This window comes from Mauremys reevesii, linkage group 1 (assembly GCF_016161935.1).
Source record: "Mauremys reevesii isolate NIE-2019 linkage group 1, ASM1616193v1, whole genome shotgun sequence".
Taxonomy (NCBI): domain Eukaryota; kingdom Metazoa; phylum Chordata; order Testudines; family Geoemydidae; genus Mauremys; species Mauremys reevesii.
This window is the reverse complement of record NC_052623.1, coordinates 333,295,007-333,317,113: the sequence shown is the minus strand read 5'-3', so window position 1 is coordinate 333,317,113 and position 22,107 is coordinate 333,295,007. Positions and strand designations below refer to the sequence as shown.

Here is a 22,107-nt window from a genome sequence, read left to right as displayed (position 1 = left end):
GTCAGGTTTTCTAAACCTTTTCTCAGTATCGTTGCTCTCCTCTGGATTCTCTCCAATTTGGCCACCTCTTTCTTAAAGTATGGCACCCAAAATGAGACACAGTACTCCAGTTGAGGCCTCACCAGTGCCTCAGTTACCTCCCATGCCTTACATATGACACTCCTATTAACGTAACACAGGCCATAGGACTTCCCTGAATTAATTTCTCCTTCAGGTCCAATAGCTGTGGTTGAACTAGAGCATATCTTTTAGAAAAATATCCAATCTTGATTTAAAAATTGCCAGTGATGGAGAATCCACCACAACCTCTTGGTAAATTGTTTCAATGGTTAATTGCTCACTGTTAAAAATGTGCACTTTATTTCTAGTCTAAATTTAGCTAGTCGCAACTTCCAGTCACTGGATTGTGTTGTAGATTAATCTGTAGGACTGAAGAGTTCTCTATTATCAAATTGCTGTTCCCCATGTAGGTATTTAGAGACTGTGATCAAGTCACCATTTAACTGTCTCTTTGATAAACTAAATAGCTTATAGCAAGAGAATCCAGGAACACAAAGGCATGATTTCCAATCCTTTTATCACTCTCATAGCTCTTCTCTGAAACTTCTCTAATTTTTCAACATCCTTCTTGAACTGTTGACACCAGAACTGGACACAGAATTCTAATAGCAGTTGCACTAGTGCCTAAAGCAGAGATAAAAATAACCTCCTTTCTCCTACTTGATATTCCCCATCTTATGCCTACAAGAATTGCCTGGATTCTTTTAGCCAGAGAGTTAAGCTGAAATTGAGCTCCCAGTGCATTATCCACCATGACTCCCAAGTCTTTTTCAGAGTCACTGCTTCCTAGGCTAGAATCCTCCATCCTGAAAGTATGGGCTGCATTGTTTGTCCCTAAATGTGTGATCTTTCATTTGGTCATGAAATGCACATTGTTTGTGCCCAGTTTACCAAGTGATCCAGTTTGCTCTATATCAATGACCTTTCCTCTTTATTATTTACCACTCCTCCAATATTTGTGTCATCTGCAAACATTACCAGTGATGATTTCTGTTTTCTTCCAGGTCACTGTTAAATATATTAAAAAATGTAGGTCCAAGAACCAATCCTTCTCGGATCCCACTAGACAAGCCCACTCAATGACAATTCCTCATTTACAATTACATTTTGATATGTCAGCCAGTTTTTAAACCGTTTAATGTGTGCCATGTTGATTTTATATCACTCTAGTTTCTTAAACAAAATGTCATTTGGTACCTAGCCAAGTGTCTTACAGAAGCCTAAGCATATTACATCAACCTTATTACCTTGATCAACCAAATTTGTAACCTCAAAAAATGATATCAAGTTAGTTTGACAAGATCTTATTTTCTATATGCTCATGTTGATTGATATTGTATTACCCTCCTTTAATTCTTTGAGCAGTGCATCAGCCATTCCATTATTTTGCCCAGGACCCAGGTCAGGCTGACAGGCCTATAATTACACAGATCATCCATATTACCCTTTGCATGCAAATTTACCCCTATAAATATAAGAGGTAGCCACACTCAAACCTATATGACAAATCTTGAAACACACCCTGATTTGTATTATATATAGCTAGGTGCAGAGACCTACTCCACTTTGTGTTTGTAAGTTTGTCCCCTTGTGGTTCCTGCAGCTTTGGGTCCAGGAACTACATTTCCCAGGATGCACAGGGGGAAGGGAGGCAGGAGAGCGGAGACAGAGGAGAAGAAAAGTTAGACTCATAGACTTTAAGGTCAGAAGGGACTGTTATGATCATCTAGTCTGACCTCCTGCACAAAGCAGGCAAAGTTAGAATGTGAGCTCTGTGAAAGAAAGCCTTAACTTGCCAAGATCTGCAAATGGTTCCAGGAAGGGAGGAGGACTGCCAAAGTCCAGAGGAGGAGGAGCCGAACTTTGCACAAGCTGCCAAAAAAGAATCAAGGATAGTTCTTGCAGAACCAGGGCCACCGCAGTATTGATCTCCATAGACACCCTCAGCAAGCAAGAGAGCTAGTAGGTGTTTGTTTTCTTAAAGGGCTAACCCTCTTTTTAAATTGTGCTAAACTTCCTAGAGAGCAGACTCCCTTGAGGGAAGAGGAGAGCACATGAGAGCTTACCCTGCTCTTCCTAACTATCTGAGTCCATCTGGTTAATTGGCCCTTGTACAGAGCTTTCACAAAGAAGAAACCAATTCAAAGAGGTCCTAGATCACAAGTCTGGGAGGGAGGGGGAAGAAGCGGAGCGGCGGCGCGCTCGAGGGACCAGGCGGCAGTGGAGCGGAGCTGAGCTGCGGGGGGGGAGCGGTTCCTCTGCCCCCCCCCACCCAGGTTACTTCCAGCGGCCCTCTCCATGCCCCCCACCACCGCAGCTCACCTCTGCTCAGGGCCGGCTCCCAGCTTTTTGCACCCCAAGCCAAAAAAAAAAAAAAGATGCCAGAGTGCCGCCCCTTGGAAAGTGCCGCCCCAAGCACATGCTTGGAGCACTGGTGCCTAGAGCCGGCCCTGGCTGTAATTCACATGCATTGGGAGCAGGTTTTATGTTCGTTACAATCTGGGGTGAACTCTCATGGTAAAGTTTTGGGGGTTTTGATTTTTTGGTCTGACTACTCATCCCCTGTGCTTCTCTTACCCAGCGTAACCCTTCTGCCAGGTGTTGCCAGCAGCCACAAAGGCTGGGTTCAACATCTAGGGGTTCCTCCTAAAATTACAAAACAAACCTGGGAAAACTAAAAAACCCCAGAGCACCCTTAATAGGCAATACTTCTCACTCACATGCACTGAGTCTGTGTATACAACAAAGACAACTTGTATTATGGAAGAGGGGACACAGCGTTAATTTGGGAAAACACAACAATCAATCAACAGTGTGTAAATAATAAATAAAACACCTACCCCAAAGAATCTTCACAGTGTCCTTCATCTCAGTTTGTCCACTTGCCAGCGTGAATGTCCAAGGAACCTTTAGCACACCATTTTATCCCTTCCCTTCGCTGCATCCCACTCACAGTTCATTGTCAGAGGGCAGCAAAGTCCCAGTGCATTCAGCCAGATTCACCTCCAGACCCTGTGGGGTGTTTTTTCTTCATCATCTTTCACTGCTGCTGTCAGGGCCAAGATGTAGGCAGCTGGGTCTGGTGGCTGGAACAGGAGTTGGAGCTGGGAGTCAAGCCAATGGTAAGAACCACATTTGAAGACCGGGGCAAAGATCAGGAACAGGTCAGAAAAGCAGGAACCAGCCACAGAAGCAGGGTTCAGGAGTTAGCCAACAGGGCAGAGTTCAATGTAGCAGCCAGGTAGAGCCCAGTTATGCAGATAACTTCCTGTGCCTCTCTTTGGGTTTAAACAGGAAGCCCTGGTGGCCAATCAGAGTTCACAGTGTTCCTCCAGTCAGGGCCCAGGAAGCCCTCCCTGATATAACTTCAGGTTTCATGCTCTCCTGCGCAGTTGGTTAATAGTGAGCTGCTGGTTGGGAGCAAGACAGTGCAGGTTGACTGGGAACCCTATGCACTCAGATTCAAGACCTGCAGAGTGGTGACAACTACCTACAACATGTCTATCTGGCTCTACTGCCTAGCCTAGTTATTTTTGCCCCTAGTAGGGGGACAAAGGCTCTCAATGAAATCTAGTCAGGCAGCTCTTTTATTATACTTCTATTGACTCCCCAGCAGGGAGCCACATAGGTGAGGGATCAAAGAACAAATAGGACCCTCACGCAGAGTCCTCAGCATGGGATGGAATGTACCATTCCTCTTCTCTCTCCTCCCTCAGCTGTCAACTCTCTACCCAGTGATGGGAGAGTGTGATACTGGTTAGGGTGACCCCTTCAGTACAGTTCTGCTACCCTTTAGTCACACAATAAGGATAACAACATTTCATTATCCCTACATTGAAGACTTAGAATCATAGAATTGTAGGATTGGAAGATACCTTGAGAGGTCATCTAGTGCAGTCCCCTGCACTCAAGGCAAGACTAAGTATTATCTAGACCATCCCTGACAGGTGTTTTTCTAACCTGCTCTTAAAAATTTCCAATGATGAAAATTCTACAACCTCCCTGGGCAATTTATTCCAGTGCTTAACCACCCTGACAGTTAGGAAATTTTTCCTAATATCCAACCCTAGCACATGCAAATGAGGTCTGCTCATTGGGTCTCTTCCTCTGGTTCACCAATAGATGGCAAAGAGTACACCTTCCTTCTAGAGTCCTATTCACAATCATTTCTCTGACTCTTCCCCCTCAAAGGGAGATCTAGCATTATACATGTGTTTAATCAAGCTAAAAAGTTCGCTATGAACTCAGGAAATTCCATGACCAGGCAATGTGGGACCTAGGACTTCTTGAATTAGCAGGAGAGCTTGACCCTACAATGTGCCACGTGCCCTGCTCAGCATTTTGCAGGATCAGGCACCTACTAGCTAAGAATAGAGAGTCACACTGGGAGGGAAGAGGGGGGAAAGCCTTGTCCCAGTGCTGTCAATGGGCGTTTTGCCACAGACTGCAACTGGGCCAACATCTCACCATAGGTTTCTAGCAGGGCTTGTTCTAGTATGTTCTCTGGTTTCATGCATTCTTATGCTAAACCTGTGTCACTGCTACTTGCTCACTGGACACCCCAGGTAAGTTCCAGTTACTTGTTTGCATGAGGGTCATCCTGCCCGTACTTCAGACTAGTATACGCTACCCACAGGTTTTAAAGAAAATCTTTATAGACTAAGAAATTCATCATATAAACAATGGAGCTATCGTGTCACAATCCAGAGAGAGAACTGTAAGGGGAGGATTTTTTAAAGAAACAATCCCCACTGTATCTTGGAATTTAATTTAAGGAACCTGAATGAATGTTGTTACTATCTGTGGCTCTGCCTGGCTGATTGGAAGTATGATTTACAAACAGTGCCCTATTCAATGGACTGTTCAGCTGGTGTGATTAAAAAGAGGATTTTCTATTATTAGTTCAGCAGTAACAGTGTGCTCAGTGCAGGGCAAGGGGGAAGAAAACTCAATCCCTGCTCCCCAAAAGCTTAATCAATCATTTAGGGGCAGATCCTCAGCTGTTGTAAATGGTCATAGCTCCACTGAAGACATTGGGGCTATGACATTGTATAGCAGCTGAGAATCTGCTACAGCCTCCTCTACCACAGGAAGAATTAAAAAAATTAGTGAACCAGATCCATCTATATCTTGCAATTTTAGGTATTGTGTCAAATGGTGTTCTAGTCTAACTCCTTTAAGTGTTTGTCTTAAAGTTTGGATCAAATTGTACTTTTTAATGTATGCATTTCCTTTCTTATCTTAACCTCTTTGAAGATACATACTATAGATTAATTCTGACATACTAATTGATCCACCAAAGAGCTAGGTCAAATTGTAACCATGCATTACATTTCAAAGCTGGAAGTGTATCTATGTTCAGACTTCAGTTTTGAATAAAGCATTCAGATAAATAAATGAGCATCCATAATAATCACTCATTACAGCATGAAAAGCACCTGCAAGCATTAAAAAATAAATAACTTTATTAACAAGCCCTGTGAGACAGCTACAGTTTTAGATACCTTCCTAATGATTTATTGCTAGGGTAAATGACATGGTTCCATTTTTGTATGCAGTGTTGTTGCAGCTGTGTTGGTCTCAGGATATTAGAGAGACAAGGTGCGTGAGGTGATATATTTTACTGGACCAAATTCTGCTGGTGAGAGAGATGAGCTTTCGAGTCTACCCAGAGCTCTCCTTCAGATCTGCCTGAAGAGCTCTGTGTAAGCTTTAAAGCTTCTCTCTCTCACCAGCAGAATTTCGTCCAATAAACAATATTATCTTACCCACCTTGTCTCTCTATGGTTCTATTTAACTTAAAGAGGAAAGGGGGGACTGCACAGTGATGATGGTGAATACATTTGACCTCTCTTTCACTCACAGGTACACTCACTCACTACAGGTACAACAGGGGTTCAGATTTCAATAGGAATTGATGAAGGCAACTAGTAGTGTGAAAGAATGTAATTTGAAACTGATCCATTAAGTGAAGAACCATAGTGTAAGCATGAAAGGGGGGCAGCAATATATGAATTTGCCACAGTGCCAGTTAGATTTTAAAACTGAAATCCAACATATTAGAATCCAACAGGATAATTCCTTTTATTGAGTCCAGGAAGTGTTATCTTACTACTTTAATCCTAGGTTTGTTTCAAGTCAACTTTTAACTTAAACATTATTTCTCACATTGCGATACTTGCTTATTGTTAACCAACCAATACTTTAGTAACTCACCCAGAACCACAATATTTAATCAACAGTTCATCACCTATAGAAGCCTCAGTGACTCCACATGACTTTGCATTTTCCTTTAGGTTTATAACAGAATTGGCTAGACTGGTCTTGGTCGCCAAGGCTGAAATGACTGTGCTCTTAAATGACACAAGAAGAAGAATGATGGCTTTTTATGGATATGCAAAAAATAGAAAACTTTTCCAAATGTTAGCCAGCTAGGAATTTTTACCAGACAGTTAACAATAAACTCTCTAGGGTCCCCATCCATCCAAAATGTCTACAACTTTATGGGATGTACAAAGCCCCAGAAGGTTAGGGATCCAAACATCAACAGACTGCTCAGTTCAGCAGAGAGTGTTGTGAGTATTTTAAATAAACCCCTTGCAATGCTGTAGAAAGAAGATCCTGATCACTATAGATTTTGAGGTTCAAGAGTTGGATCTCTGGCTCATGAATAGCCCCTTTGCCGCATTTCCCTTCCCATGGATATTCGGAGAGATAAAAGTATAGAAATACCTCAGCCAGTGAAGTGTCCAATAGCAAACATTTGACCAGCTAGATCCTAGTAGAACCTCCTTTTCTATTAGAATACCTGAGGTCTCTGATGGCAACCATCTTTCTTGCCCACTGTTCTGACCATGACCAGTCCCAGCGCAAATCCCTTCATTGCCTTCTCCTCACCCACCAAATTAAAATTCAGCTCCTTGTCCTCACCTGAAAATCCTGACACAACCTGGTTCCCATTTACAACAGCTCCATTCCTGTCTCCTATGGCTCCAGTTGAGCTACCCAACTCTACATCCCATCTGTGGTATTCTCTCCCACACCTTCTTCTCTGATGTCCCCTTCTCTTGGGACTTCCTTCCTGACCCAGCGCACCATGCCACCACCACCTTCTCCGTCAGATTCTTCCTCAAGCTGTGCCTTTCCCAGCTAGCCTACAATTCCTAACGCCTTTCAGGACAGTGGTCACCATCCCCGCCCTTTTCAGATAGCTACAGAGAAGAAAACATCATGGACCTGAAAGACCATGTGCCCAATTCCATTCCTCATTCACATGGCTTTACTGCCCCCTTGCTTTGGTAGGTTGTCTACCCAGACTCTGCTGTGTGTGTGTGTGTGTGTGTGTGTGTGTGTGTGTGTGTGTGTGTGTGTGTGTGTGTGTGTGTGTGTGTGTGTGTGTGTGTGTGTGTAAAAAGCATCTAGCACATTGTGGGTCCTATAATAGTTAAACCAGGTAGAGTCAGAGACTCTGACCACCAGGCTGAGATAGCTCTGAAAATCTAATTGCAGGCATTCTGTGGCTGCTGCATAGGAAATGCAATTAGCCTTTATGTCCATAGCCCAGACGGAACCTGTGAAACACATATGGGCCAATAGCTAGTTTAGGATAAGAACAGAAGAATGCCCATATTGGGTCAGACCAATAGTCCATCTAGCCCAGTATCCTGTCTTCCGACAATGGCCAATGTTGGGTGCTTCAGAGGGAATGAACAGAACAGGTAATCATCAAGTGATCCATCTCCTGTCACTCATTCCCAGTTTCTGACAAACAGAATAGATGGATGGATCATTCCTTCAGCAGACTGAGTGTTACAATAAATTCCATAAAAGTTAAGGAATGCACTGTATAAACTAAATACATTTTGAGACAGGCCAAGTTGTGGGACAGGCTATTTCAGGCTCATTACAATAAGATCTGCTTTAATCAGAGCAAGGAATGTAAAAAATTAATTTAGTCTCTAAAGCTTTCAGTCAGCTGTGTGTGTGGTACAGCACAAGTGTGTTTAATACAAATAGCATCTTTATCAGATATTGACTGTTTTTGTGTATTCTCATCAGATGGCTCTTTAGATTGCTCTAAACTTTCTTGCCTTCATGTCACCAATGCTCTTTTTGAGCTTTGCACTGAGATCAATTCATAGGACTTAACTTTGTTGATTTTTTCTAAAACCTTTTATCTTGTAAATATTGTTGACTACTCTAAATTAGTTTAAGCTGCATGTTACTTTAATTGCTGGTCAAGATTACAAGTATTAATCATAACCTAATTAGTACTTTGAGTTTTGCTCTGCAGGACTCAGAATGCAAATTGCACCATGCAAGCTAAGTCAGCAGAAACCATGAAAGGCTAAGATAGTTGTGTAACACAGTCCTGCTATTATACAAGTGCATAATTCTCAGAAGAACTTGAATATGAAAAGTGGAAGTCAGTAACCACCAGTAATAATGAAAGACTATTCACACATTTACTGATTTTTTTTGCTTAATACAAAGAATTAGGAAACCAGCCCTTCCCCCACCCCCTCACTCTCAGGAGTTTGAGTCATAGCGTCTAGCATTTTTAACTTAGTTTTGTTTTCCTACACATGTCTAGGGCCAGTTCTTTTGGCAAGGGCAAGAGAATGCTTCAGAAAGCAGAACAGCCTCCTCAGGGTAGGTTTTGACTGCTCTAGCTTCAATCAGATATAACATGATCTTTTCCTGCTGTGGCAAGCTGCCTCTAAGCACACCATCAGGGCAGATTTGTCAAACCATTGTGACAGGTCACTTTTTTCTGCACACTTTTGGATATCATCAACTTCTACTAGCAGCAAGTTATATGGCAGTATCCACCCTTTTCTCTAGGATGTTACCCTGGATAAGGTTTAGGGCCTGTGCACAAGATGGCAGCCCTATACACGGTTGCCTCTCTGCCCTGCACACTACAAGCTAGGTGGCCAACCCGCCAGGATTGTCCTGCAGTCTTCAGGAATTAAAGATTAATCTTTTTAATTAAAGATTATATCATGTCATGAAACCTCCAGGAATACGTCCAACCAAAATTGGCAACCCTACTACAAGCCATAGCAGGGGAAGCTCCTGAAAACATGGACAGAGCCACAGTAGAAGTGTAGGGCCTATGCATAGACAGTGCTGGCCTACCACAGATCCCAGAGGGGTTTGGCATGTTTTGGGACAAAAAACCTCCATCCCTTCCTCCCCCTCTCACCCGCCCAAGTGGGATAATGCAGTGGAATCTCCAGGAGGAAATCCTGACTGAGATTTCCTCACAAAACAAGTCCTCTCCCCATGGCTTTTAACACAGGAGGGGGCAAACTAGGTCTTGGGGTTTGTCTAGAGCAGTGGTTCTCAACCTATTTATTACTGTGGGCCCACAAAGTGTTAGCTGGGCTGCAGGTTGAGAACCACAGTGCCCCCCATCTGCACCCCCCCCACACACACAAATCCCTATGCTTAGAGCCCTCTGCCCAGAGACCCCTCCACAGAGTGGGGCCAGGAACAGAGAGCTGGTGTGGGGTGGGGGGAATGGACCTTGACCCCAGACCCTACTGCATGGGGACCCCTAACCCCCCGCCTTGCAGGGCTGGGGGACAGTCAGGATCCCGACCCTGGACCCCACTATGCAGGGCCGGGTGGCAGCCAGCTGCCTAGACCTTGACCACGCTGCTCATGGCTGGGGGCATCCAGGACCTTGCACCCCACTGGGACCCCAGACCCTGCTGCATGGGGCCAGGAGGCAGCTGCAGGGAGCCGGGGGGGGGGGCCAGCCAGGACCCTGACTCTGGATTCTGCTGTGTGGGGCAGGGCGGCAGCCAGTTTTCTGGACCCCACCAGGACCCCAGATTCTGCCGGGCAGAGCTAGGTGATGGCCAGATGCCAGGATGCCGCCGGGACTCCGGAGCCAGCTGCGCGGGGCCTACAGTCTGCCAGTGGCAGCCAACGGCCTTTAGCACACAGCTGAGCTGGGCCACAGCTGCCTTCAGGCCATGGGTTGAGAACACTGGTCTAGAGGCTGAGGAGTGAAATACTTCATATGTAAGGCCCTACTTAACTTGCGATATTGTGGAAATTGTGGATTCAGCAATATTAGGCTTCCACCACAATTTCAAACAGCAGGAGCCCTGCTGTGCACAGGGCTGATAATGGGAGTCCAGGCTTCCCCGGGGCTGAAAGCAGGAGCCCCTGTGGTCAGCCCCATGTTCCTGCTCTCTTCCCCAGATAGCCAACAGCAGAAAATTGTGGAAAAATAATAGCGGACTTTATTACCACAAAAATAATAAATTCCATTATTACTTTTCTGCAATTTTCCACAGCTTACCTGAAACTCAGCTGCAATTGTTTGACAATCATCCCACAATTCAAGTAAGGTCTTATTCATATGGCATTTGGAAATATTTCTGTCAGGATTTTCAAAGATTGTGTGGCCTCCTTCCGTGCAATGCTGTTTTGAAGCTACTGATGCAAAGGGAGGAAAAACTTGAAGTTTGACAGAAGCCTGCAAAGTCCATAGTCAGCCCCTACTTCAATAGCAGTCACTGTGTTACTGCAGGTCCCTGCTGGAGAGTGCGAGGGGGGAACCCCATGGAAATGCCTTACGCAAAGGGCTCTTCTGGGGGCTTTGTAAGAGGGATGAGAACTGGGCCCTTGTCCATCCCCTCACAGGGTCCCTACAGCCTCCTTTGTTCATGCTGATGTTCAGAACTTCTTTTACAAGGAGAAACCGTATAAATGAGTAAATCACAGTTAAGATGGCTCATGTCTCAAACACATTCCTTTGGTGATTAAAAGGAAGCTATAATCTGATTGTTGAAGCTTGACTACACATTTTGTTTGCACTCCAGCCATACTCAAATAACTTGTAATAACTCTGTTTGAGGTTAACCTCATAAAAATCTAGTTTGCTTCCATTTAAAAATGTGTTTTTTAAAAATAAAGAAAAATCAGTGTCTAGTCCAGGGGTAGGCAACCTATAGCGCACAAGCTGATTTTCAGTGGCACTCTCACTGCCCGGGTCCTGGCCACTGGGCCGGGGGGCTCTACATTTTAATTTACGGTAATTTTAAATGAAGCTTTTTAAACATTTTTAAAACCTTATTTACTTTACAACAATAGTTTAGTTATATATTATAGATTTATAGAAAGAGACCTTCTAAAAACATTAAAATGTATTACTAGCATGCAAAACCTTAAATTAGAGTGAATAAATGAAGACTTGGAACGTCACTTCTGAAAGGTTGCTGACCCCTGGTCTAGTCAAACCCAGAAGACACTACAGAGTGTAAGCAACAAACACTGATTCCCTTGTAACGCATCAGTTACACAAATATCTGTGCTAAAAATCTTGGTACTGATCCATTTTGAAACCCTGTAATAATGAATAGATCCCACCAATTCTCATTCCTTGCCTGTAGTGGCAGGCAGTTAGCAGCTGCAGGGCATAATGTGAAACAGCACCTGCACAAGACTTCCTGCAAGATTCGATTTCACGCTGCCTATTGAGTACTCTTACACCTATCTACCCCTTTTCATTTATTTACATTTTTAACTTTCAGAGTGACTGGATTGTATAGGAGGAGTCAGGAAAATCTCTCCATGCGCAACCCCTTAGGTTGTCCTGTCCCACATTGCAAGCCACAGAATGGGAGTTGAGAGATCCTTACCATCAGCTTCTTGGCAGTGCAGCTCCACCGCATCGAGGAGTATGGCAAACACAATACAGCCTCTAGTGCCCCTCTGAGCTTATAGAAACCAGGGAATAGCCAGGGCATAGTGATGCACTAGCTGTGCCTCCTCCCAACCACAGCATACCCCACTTGCCAGGAATATTCCCTGGGAAGTTCATGGCTGCTTTGAGGACCCTTTATGCCATAAGGCAGTGACAAGTACCCTCAAGCCATAGGTCAAATTCAGACAGATGCAGTAGAGCTGCATCTGCTTATACCAGGTCAGAATTTGGCCCACACTCCATCTGGTACCAGTAATAGAAATCTGCACCTACTTTCTTCAGTGGCCTACACGTCATCCATGTTACTCCTATCATTTAACCTCCTGCACTCATGCCTTTAGCCTTTCTTCATATGCACTAGAGCTGATAGGAAATTTTCTGACAAACCAGAATTCAGCTGGAAAATGTCAATTTGTCAAACCTGAAATGTTTGGTGGCAACCTCTTGGGTTCAGTGAAATTTTACAGAATCCCAGCAACTTTCATTGAATCCAATTTCCATCAGAAACCAGGCCGGTTTCCTGGTGGGCTGCCAAAGAACCAGGCTTCCGGGGTTTGCAAGTCCAACACAACCTTGCCATTGATGTGGAGCTGGGAGCCTGGAAACCCTGGGGCTTCTAGGAGCCTTCTCTGCTGCAGACCTGTGTTGCACAACCCCTGAGTGGGCAGTGCGAGGAGCCAGCTTGCCAGGGAGTCTGGAAACCCTGGGATCCCTGGCCCTGTGGCAGTCCACATGGTGAGGCTTCCTTGGGATCCCTGGCTGCTCTTGGCTGGAATTGACATGGTCCATGGGAAATTTCAAAACATTTGTTTTTGTTCCAGATTGGACCAAAACCAAATTTCACAATCCTGAAATTTTGCATAAATCAGAAATCTCAAGTTTTGGCCAGCTCTAATATACAATGTAACAGAGTGTGTGGGGGCAATGGAGTGAGAGCTGCCCTGCAGGAGGCTGCAAGCCTGGAGCAGGCTTCCTAAATGAGCCAACTAGAGAGATGGACCTGGCCCAAACAGTGCTTAATTTGTGCCAGGGCTGAGTCCTGGCACCTCTGGGCTTGCTCTGTCAGTTAATTGGTTGAGCCCCAGCACGTCTTTCATTACAAATTAAGCACTGGGTCCAAGGAAGGAACCTTAAGCAGCTGATTCCTTAAAAGAGAGCTGAAGCAGTTCTTGGGGACAGAAGGGGATGGATGCTGGAAAGCTGCAAGGGAAGCAGCTTGGACAGGGCAGCTGCAAGCTGATAAGAGAGATTCTGAAGAAACCCTTTTTGCTCACCAAGGCTGTGAGGAAAGAACCATGCTCTGGGCCAGATTTTTGAGACCAAGTGCTTGGGTTTGTCCGGGGACTCCTCCCCTGCAGAAAGTAGCCCAGATTGACTGTGTGTTCATGAGACAAACTTTCCTTAAAGCTTCTGGGACTTATTAAAATAAACCACCTCCCAGCTCCTTCTGGGAGGGAAGATGGTGAGATTGGGAAGGGAGCAGATAGGTCACCCCCTAATGCACAGTGGCACAGCTTTCTATTGCTATTAGTCTCTTTCCTGTACTGGGCCAAATCCTGCTCTCAGTTACATCACTGAGGATCTGGAGTAACTGCTGAAGTTCCAGTCATCTGAAGTCAATGACCAGTTCAGGCTCAGTGTTATCAGGTGCAGCTCCACTGGCTTCCATAGTGTTTGCATTTGCTTACCCTGGAACTGCCTGGGGCCTGTCTCCAGCCTAACACACTTTATTTCTCCAGGGCTGGAGAAAGTGACTTATGTTTGCAGAGTGGGCTGTGTGATTTCCTCACAGAGCATGTACTTTAGCCACTGCTCAGCTTGACTTTCATTGCAAAGAGCCTGATAACAGCTGTGATGGAGACAAACAGAGAGCAGTGTTATCTTTTTTAAACCTTCAGTAGTAGGGTCATTGGGTCCAGTTCACTACTGCCCTGCACCTTGTGCCCTCATTTACCTCACCAGAAAGGGAGTGCCAAGTCAGCATAAAGGCTGCTGTCCTGCCGTTACATTCACTGTGACTGCTGCAAATGACTACACCACTTGTGGGACAATGGTGAATAAGGCCCTAATATTTTGGCCTTGGCCCATGTCCAAAGGGAATTAGGCACCTAAACCCCAGATTCAGGTGCCTAAATCCCTGTTTTAGGAAGCACAAAACCTCTGATAGGTTTCCACCTAACCCTATAGCTGCCCAAATTCACTGGTTGCCTAACGTTTTGCAGTAAAAGTCACCTAGGCACCTAAGTGAAGCACTTCAATCTCTCCTGCTGAAGCCATTCCACTTTGTGTAAATACCTAAATAGCTGCTGGGCCAGAGAGGGTCTTTCTCTATAGCCTGTTTGGTGGGGCACTGTAGGCCTGGCTTGACATGAGTAATTGGACATGGGTGAGGACTCATTTCCTGGGAGACAGGATTAGGGAGGTAAATGGCTCCACAGGCTGGAAACAGACTGTCTGTACTAGCTCCAAGAAAGGGGACCACCCAGGGAGCCATTTACAATGGACAAGGTAACAGCGGAATGTAAGATGAGGTAATGGTAAGTAGTACATGGCCACGTCATGCTGTACAGAGACTGGTTCCCACAAATGCAGGTAGCTGCTGGCTTTTGTTGATCCCATTCTTAGGCATCTATTTCTTTCCATTCATCCCAGGTTTTGTGGGTCCTATTGTTGTTGCAGTGATTGTCTAGGAACCTAAAAGCCAGGTGTTGCAACTCCCAAGTTCCTTCATGAGCTGGGTCCTAGTCTATACTAGAGAAGAGCACCAACTTAATAAAACTGATGTACAAGTGCAGACACTTAAGTCAATCTAACTCTTGCTCATATCAGTTCAGCATGAGTCTAAATCAGTGTAAAAGGGGTTTGCAACAGTTTAACTAGACTGATGTTGAAATGAATTTAGTTAAGATGAAGCACCTTTCTTGTATAGATAAGGCCATTTTGAGTTAGAATTCCTGCCTGAGTTTTGTCTGGGCAAGGTAATTTTTGCAAGAGGTTAATGTGATGCCGTATGGACTATGGGAGATATTGTTGATACCAATCTTATAAAAGTGCAAGGAATGTGACCAGATATGCCATGTAAGTGATCTGTGAAAATGTTATGATTTGCCAAGTATGATGGTCTTGTTTATATGTTTGTATCACCTTTGTATTGTGAGTTATACATATGTATGGTATATCTGTATTTCAAAACTTGTGCTGTGTTTCTGGGTGACACCCCCAGGCAGACTGGCATCAGCACGGCCTAGCCTGTTTGATGGCCCATCAAGGGTCATCAGCTGTACAATGAACCCATTGAAAGGAGTCAGGGGATACACCTTATGAGCCAGCAAGCCATGCAGGGGCCTGCCTATGGCAGGAAACTTTTCCATGCCATGTGCTGTGAAACTTATGTTTGAGACATAGGAAGCACAAGCCACATGGCAAAAGGAATATAAAGGGCAGCTGTATCATCTCCATTTTGTCTCAAATCTGGCTTCTTACATCTGGAGTATCTTTTCTACAAACAAAGCTCTGAACAAAGGACTGAATGACCCATCCAAGCTGTGGATTTGTTCCAGAAGGACTTTCAAGCCAGCAAACTCACGAATATTGCTAAAAACCTGATATACGGACTCTGAAGTTTCTGTGTGTATCTGAGTGCTTGACCATTTAACAACTCCTTTCTTTTTCTTTCTTTTTTCTTTATAATAAAATTTCAGTTTTACACACTAAAGGATTGGCTGGCAGTGTGGTATTTTGGGTAAGATCCAAACTAATATTGACCTGGTAATGTGGCTGACCCTTTGGGGTCAGAAGAACATTTTGGTATAGTGAGCAGAGTTTAAAATAACTTCTCACTGTACTGGACCTAGGAACTGATTGGGAGCCAGAGAACTGGAATGCAATAAAGGGGGCTGTGTGATTTCTTTTTTAGCTTCTTGATAACCAGTGTGTGGGGGGATTAGGAGCACAGTTTGTGACTGGTTGGTGAGTCTAACTTCAGTGTTAACCACCAGTTTTGGGAGCATCTGCTCTCCTTTTTGCAGCCTGCCCTGACCTTGGCATTTTCAATGAGGACTACCCTAGGCACACCAGGTCAGAATTAATTCACCAGAAAACCTCTGAATAGTCAATGGTGTGTCCTACCACATTTATGACACTGCAAACAGATGCACTGCCATGAGGATGAGACTTTAATGGGATGATAGTGTAGCAGGAAGACACATGATTGTAAAGATAATCCAGGATCAATCCTAGAATTCTGGATGAGTCCTAGATGGGCCACTTTGCAGAGCTGCTATAGTGCCTCTTGGAAGGATACCAGAGCTGTTTGTCACATGTTTCCCCACCCTTCCCACCAGAGCTGGGCAACTGAGCTGCGCATTTCAATTTCAAATGTAGACTGATGTTGTAGATTAAAAGAGGAAAGGTAAAATGAGGTGCTGCCAAAAGAAAGCAGTATGACAAGCCCTTCCATCCGTAGCACAGCCCTCTGTGGTCCATGTTCCCTGTACCTGGATGAAGGCCCAGCGTACTTTTGGATCGATCCAGGCCATGTTAAATCATCTGCCATGCTCCGTGTAGAGGTGTTTTATTATTCCACTCTGCTTGCCATGATATAAACATACAGGACAAAACGAAAAAGCCCTGTAAGGCTGATAAATAATGGATGGGAACTGTAGTTGTCACTACTCATCACCCTTTGGAGTACAGCAGGAAGCCAATAAAGCACTCACTGGAATTTTTTGTCTGCCCTTAATTTGCAGTCCATGAAAATTTTACATTCAAGCAGCTTAATTCCAAAATCAAACCCACTACTTTGCTAATTATGCTTTATGATTGCTGCTATTGCCAGCTGCAATTCCTAAAACACAGGGAGTCCAAAAAAGGCAACTTTTTCTGACAGAACTAATTATTACATTTAAATGCAAGAATGATATGCAAACAGGAGTAGCTCATACTTGCTGTTTATTAAACAAGCCTTAAATATGACATATTAGTCACCGTATGTGCGGTTTTATATTTAAACAGGTTATTCCTCTTTCATTGTGGAGATGATATAACACCTTCCTAAAAAGGAGCACTTCCAAGTGGGGAAATGTTATACCTGCTATTGTTACCTGTAAGTTGTGACAGCTGAGAATACAGGAACTGAACAATCAGAGGGAAAAACTATTTCTCTATTTTTCACCTTCTTTACTTTGTGCAAATACTTTGTATCTAGTGTATTTCCACTGTTTTCCCCATATAGTCTGTCAGCCAATTTCCCATTGTTTGTGTGGATCTTTGGCCCGGTGACAGGGGATACTTTAAAACACAACTAGGACAATGCAATTGCAAACTCTCAGATAGTAGCAAAGGGACTCAGGACAAGCTTAGGATCTGGAATGCCTTTATTTATTTATTTTAAATGAACAATGTTCTACGTTGACAGTGATTTGAGACCCTTATAATAGTATCATGATATTTGCCCTGTGAACCAATAAATTTCATGTGGGTTGAGGAAAGCAGAAAAATCTTTAAAGGTTTGATACAGTTTGTGCTGGATGAGAATTTCCACAGTCAGCTTACAGTAGGGGGCCGAAGAACAGGCCTTCTAGGAGGTTAACCATTTGGTTATTGATTAGAGATAGTGAGTGTGCTAGCATGGTTAAGTGCACTGGACCAGCAGTCAGGTCTCACAGATTCTGTTTCCAGTTTGTCCACTCATTTGCTGAATGACTTTGGGCAAGTCCTTGAACCTCAGTGCCTCAGTTTCCCCATCTGTATAGTAGTCATGAAAACAACTACAGCACACTGAGTTTGTAAAACACTTTTATCCAAGGTAGATAAAAGGTGCTATGTATGTGAGTGTTATCGTCGGTTACTTCAGAAGATGTTTGTGCTTTTTGATGCAAATTACTGTAATATGGGTCACAGATGAAAGAGAAGAGAGCTATTTTACTGCTATGACAGCACTAGATTCTAAAAGAGAGCACTGCAGGTAAAATGTTTCTAGCCAGATTTCAAAGGAAATTGCACATCCATGCACCAGTGCAGATTGAATTTAAAGCATTAAATTAAAGAGAATTATCCTAAAAAAAGATGGCATGGGAGGTAGAGGCACTGATTTTATATTAGCTACTAACATTGCAGTTAGAGATGGCTGACATTTTTCTGATGGAATGTTTTAAATCAGTAAATGCCATTTCATCAAAACCAAAACTTCCTGAGGGGACATCTCAATTTCAATGACATTTTGTTTTTTAAAAAATTGGGAAAAAAAGCATTTCCGTAAGATTTAATTGTTCCATTTCAACATTCTTCAAATGGTAAGTTTGGGTTTTTCACTTCATAATTACCATCCACTGCAAAATTTATTTAAAAAAAATAAACAAATGTCAAAAATCAAAACAAAAAACTTTGAGTTTATCTAAATGTTTTTCATTGACCACAAACAATTATTAATTAATTCATGGGAAATGTTGAATTTTTTTTCTATTCAGAACAAAAATAATTTTTGAAATCATGGAATTTTCCACAAAACAGAAATTCCAATTCCCACACAGTTCTCATCACAGCATTTGAGAGACTTACTTCCTCATGTATATCTTGCAGTTGGTACACAGCTTTGTATTTCCACAGCAAAAGGCTAAGAATAAAAACAAACAAACAAAATCAGGAAATTCCCAACTGAGATGTCTGCCCAAACCCTAGTACATATCTCTGCCCCTCCTCCTGCATTCTAAGGAAGGAGTCTTCTCCAATACTAGAGATTGAAATCTGCTCTGATTTTAGTCAAACAGTCTGAAGTTCAGCTCTGGGTTTTGATTTAGGCCTTTAAGGCAGAGGCATTCATAGCCAAATTGGTGCACAGCCTGGGATGTATGCAACTAGGAAACTGTGATACCTGGGTTTTATATTAATTTCATCTTTATATGTTTTTCAGCTCTGCCAGTGGCCAGACAGCAGACAGTAAAACCAAAGACACCACTACAAGCTACTACAACCCATTATTAAAACACAAAAATAGAGCGCTCAAAGATGGAGATCAAGATGGACAACCTAAGACCCCAATCCTGCAAACAAGCACACAAGTAACATTATGCATGTGAATAGTCCCACTGAATTTACAGGGACAACAAGTCAACTCACATAGCTAAAATTAATTATATGCTTTCCATGACTGAGCCCCATCTTTGCGCCAGAAAGAACTCCGCTAGCATGGGTCCCTGGCACAGATAAGTGTGTGTGTCCTTTAACAGTTTCTTTTATTGTTTTGTCCTACTGAAACAATCAATACAAAAAAATGGTGTCAGGTATGGATAACCCCAACTGAAGCAAGGGGTTGTAGTAGAAAGAGAGCCTGAGACATGAGGCCTTGTATCAAAGGCCCAGTAAGAGGCCTGAACTAAAGTAGTGGTCAAGCCCTGCTAATGTAAAGCAAAATTAGCAAGAGACAGGCCGTGAGCAGTAGTCCGGCTCTGCCTGCACACAGGTTCACAGAATCTGGCAAAAACAGGGCTGATATTGCAAAAAAACACACATTCCTGAGAGTGCTGGGCACAGGACACTCACGCAAACACATTCCAGAAGGGTGGTACCAGAATACCTGATACCAAGTATGGTACGAACACACTCCCTGAAGGTGATACAAAGACATACTGACCCCCTGTTAGAGATAAGGTCAGGATGACAATGTGATGGATAGAGGTGTTTTAATTGAACCAACATGTACAAGGTAAAGGGTGGTAACAAACCACATCAAAGGGGCAGTAACCAGCTACGTCAGAGGGGCAATACGTAACTTGTTTGTATCAGGTTATGAAAAGGAGCTTCAGAGGCAGGGGCGGCTCTAGAAATTTGGCTGCCCCAAGCAGGGCGACATGCCGCAGGGGGCGCGCTGCCGGTCCCGCGGCTCTGCGGGACCTCTTGCAGACGCGCCTGCGCAGGGTGCGCTGGAAGGGCAGCAGCCGGCTCCGGCAGACCTTCCGCAGTCATGCCTGCGGGAGGTCCACCCGAGCCGCGGGACCAGCGAACCCTCCGCAGTCATGCCTGCGGGAGGTCCACCCGAGCCGCGGGACCAGCGAACCCTCCGCAGTCATGCCTGCGGGAGGTCCGCTGGTCCCGCGGCTCCGGTGGACCTCCCGCAGGCATGACTGCGGAAGGTCCGCTGGAGCCACCTGCCGCCCTGCTGGCAAAATGCCACCCCAAGCGCACGCTTGGCGCGCTGGGGTCTGGAGCCAGCCCTGTTCAGAGGGAGTGTCTTTGTCCAGCCTAGGGGGGAAAGGAAAGTCCTGCCATTCACTGAGCTGCGTCCATTGTTAGGGGCATACATGTGCTAGCGTAACCTTAGACATTGATCTTGGAAGCTAGGCCCGTGCTTCATTGGCAATAAACCTAGCTGGGTGCCTTCGCTACTAAACCAAGTCTTGTGTTCTTATTGGGGAGCTCGATCAGAGCCTGCTGTACGGGCTGACTGGCCTGAGCCAGTGCAGCACGCTGAGAGCACACACATGCAGCCAACATCTCACAACAATGGTCACACAGGCACATCGTTCTAGTAGCATGGGCTAGTCCAGTGGTTTTTAAGCTTTTTTCATTTGCGAACCCTTAACAAATTTCAAATAGAGGTGCAGAACCCTTCGGAAATCTTAGACATAGTCTGTGGACCCTCAAGGTTCCGCAGACCGCAGGCTGAAAACCACTGGACTAGTACTAAGGGAGAAGCATAGCAAAAATTGCTAAATAGTTTTGTTTTTTTAAAGCAACTTAAAGCGGAGTTCGGATTTTTAGTCTTTTTGCTCTTTTCTGCAGACTCTTCTGAATTGCAGAACTTCATTGCGAATGTGACTGCCTGCACACATCAGAGGGAAGGAAACCACTGAAAAGGAAGTTTTGACATATAACTATGTGAAATTAAGAACAGCAGCCATTTCTGTTCATTTATAGGAAAAAATTGTAAGCACTGCTACTGCAAAGGAAGCATGCAAAACTGAACCAACCAAACCCTTTCCAAAACTGCTAACTCATTGCTGCTTTTATAAATCTATGTGGGACCACTGCTCGTGAAACATCTGCTTGCCTTGATTATGCTGTGCACAAAATAACAAGTCACCAGATCTGTACAGATCACAAGTTACAGCCATTCAAATAACATATCCCACCTAGAGGGCAGGAAAGAAAGATAAGAACCTCCCAGTGGTCTCTTGTACTAGCAACGTTCCACTACAACCAATAAACCGCACTTGGGTCTAGATTCCCTATTGTGACCAGTGGATCACTGGGGTGCAAATTAGAGTCTCCCCCTGCCATCTCCTCTATGTATTAAGTAGGAGGGAGGCGTTAGGTGCATATTTACCATCTGGGCCTTTGAAAATCTCCCTTTACAACTTTTGGGTCATTAAAATGTTTGAGGGTGTATATAATTGTGGGCAGAATTTGGCTCTTAACACTAAGCACTTCTATGTTGTTGGGTCTGCCTACACAGCAGCTGGGAGTTGTAATTCCCAGCACAGGGAGACATACATTCACTAGTTCTGCTCGAGCCAGAACCTAAAATATCAGTATGGCCATGGCAGCATGGGCAACCCAAGTACATACCCAGGGGAGCGGAGTGGGGAATTGTACTCGCAGTTCACCCGTGCTGCTGCAGTCACACCGTTATACTAGCTTGAGCAGAGCTAGCATGCCTACCTCTACCTGAGCTGGGAATTATACCTCCTGATGGCCTTTGATGCAGTATTCCTTTCACTTTGTGTGCACCAGACATATTAGCCCATCAGCTGATTTACAAATAGAAATAAATATTTATTCTGTGTTTTAAATCTCAGTGACAATATACCTTATCAGCTGAACCGCCATAAGAAACACGCATTTGGTGCAATAAACATGGGGAAGGATTAAAAGCGAAGGGTGTGTTTCTGAGGTTGGTTATACTGATTCTACACTGGGGCAACTCAAGTGATGTAAGTGGAGTTACTCCTGAATTACACCGGTGTAAGTGAAGTCAGACTCAGGATGGGGAATAGGCTAAATCTTTTTCAGGCTTCAATAACCAAAGCTTTAATGAATTAGTCATTAGTTCACCAAATGGAAATAAAATTCACTGTCAATAATCAGTTGGCTGTGCCTGAAATCTTACAACTTGTTAAATCCAAAAACACAAGGTATGTAGGGAGAAGACTAATAGCTGTGAGGATGGCAATGAAAGACCGAGCTTTTCCCTTCTAGGTGACTAGTTCAGTCCCAGTCAGCAGTGGCTGAAGGCTGTTACTGTCTAGTCCAGGAGTTGGCAACCTCTGGCACGTGGCTCGCCAGGGTAAGCACCCTGGCGGGCCGGGCCAGTTTGTTTACCTGCC

The 22,107-nt window shown here is 44.2% G+C and overlaps 1 long non-coding RNA gene across 1 annotated transcript in view; it reads right to left on the bottom strand.

The window, feature by feature from the left end:
* LOC120392284 overlaps positions 1 to 18,387 on the bottom strand; it is a 46,432-nt gene extending 28,045 nt beyond the window's left edge. The window contains exons 1-2 of the long non-coding RNA XR_005591651.1: positions 18,344 to 18,387; positions 2,901 to 3,146 (exon numbers count right to left, since the gene is read on the bottom strand). This is a non-coding gene — a long non-coding RNA (uncharacterized LOC120392284). The remainder of the gene's footprint in view (positions 1 to 2,900; positions 3,147 to 18,343) is intronic.
* Between the last annotated feature and the right edge of the window lie 3,720 nt (positions 18,388 to 22,107).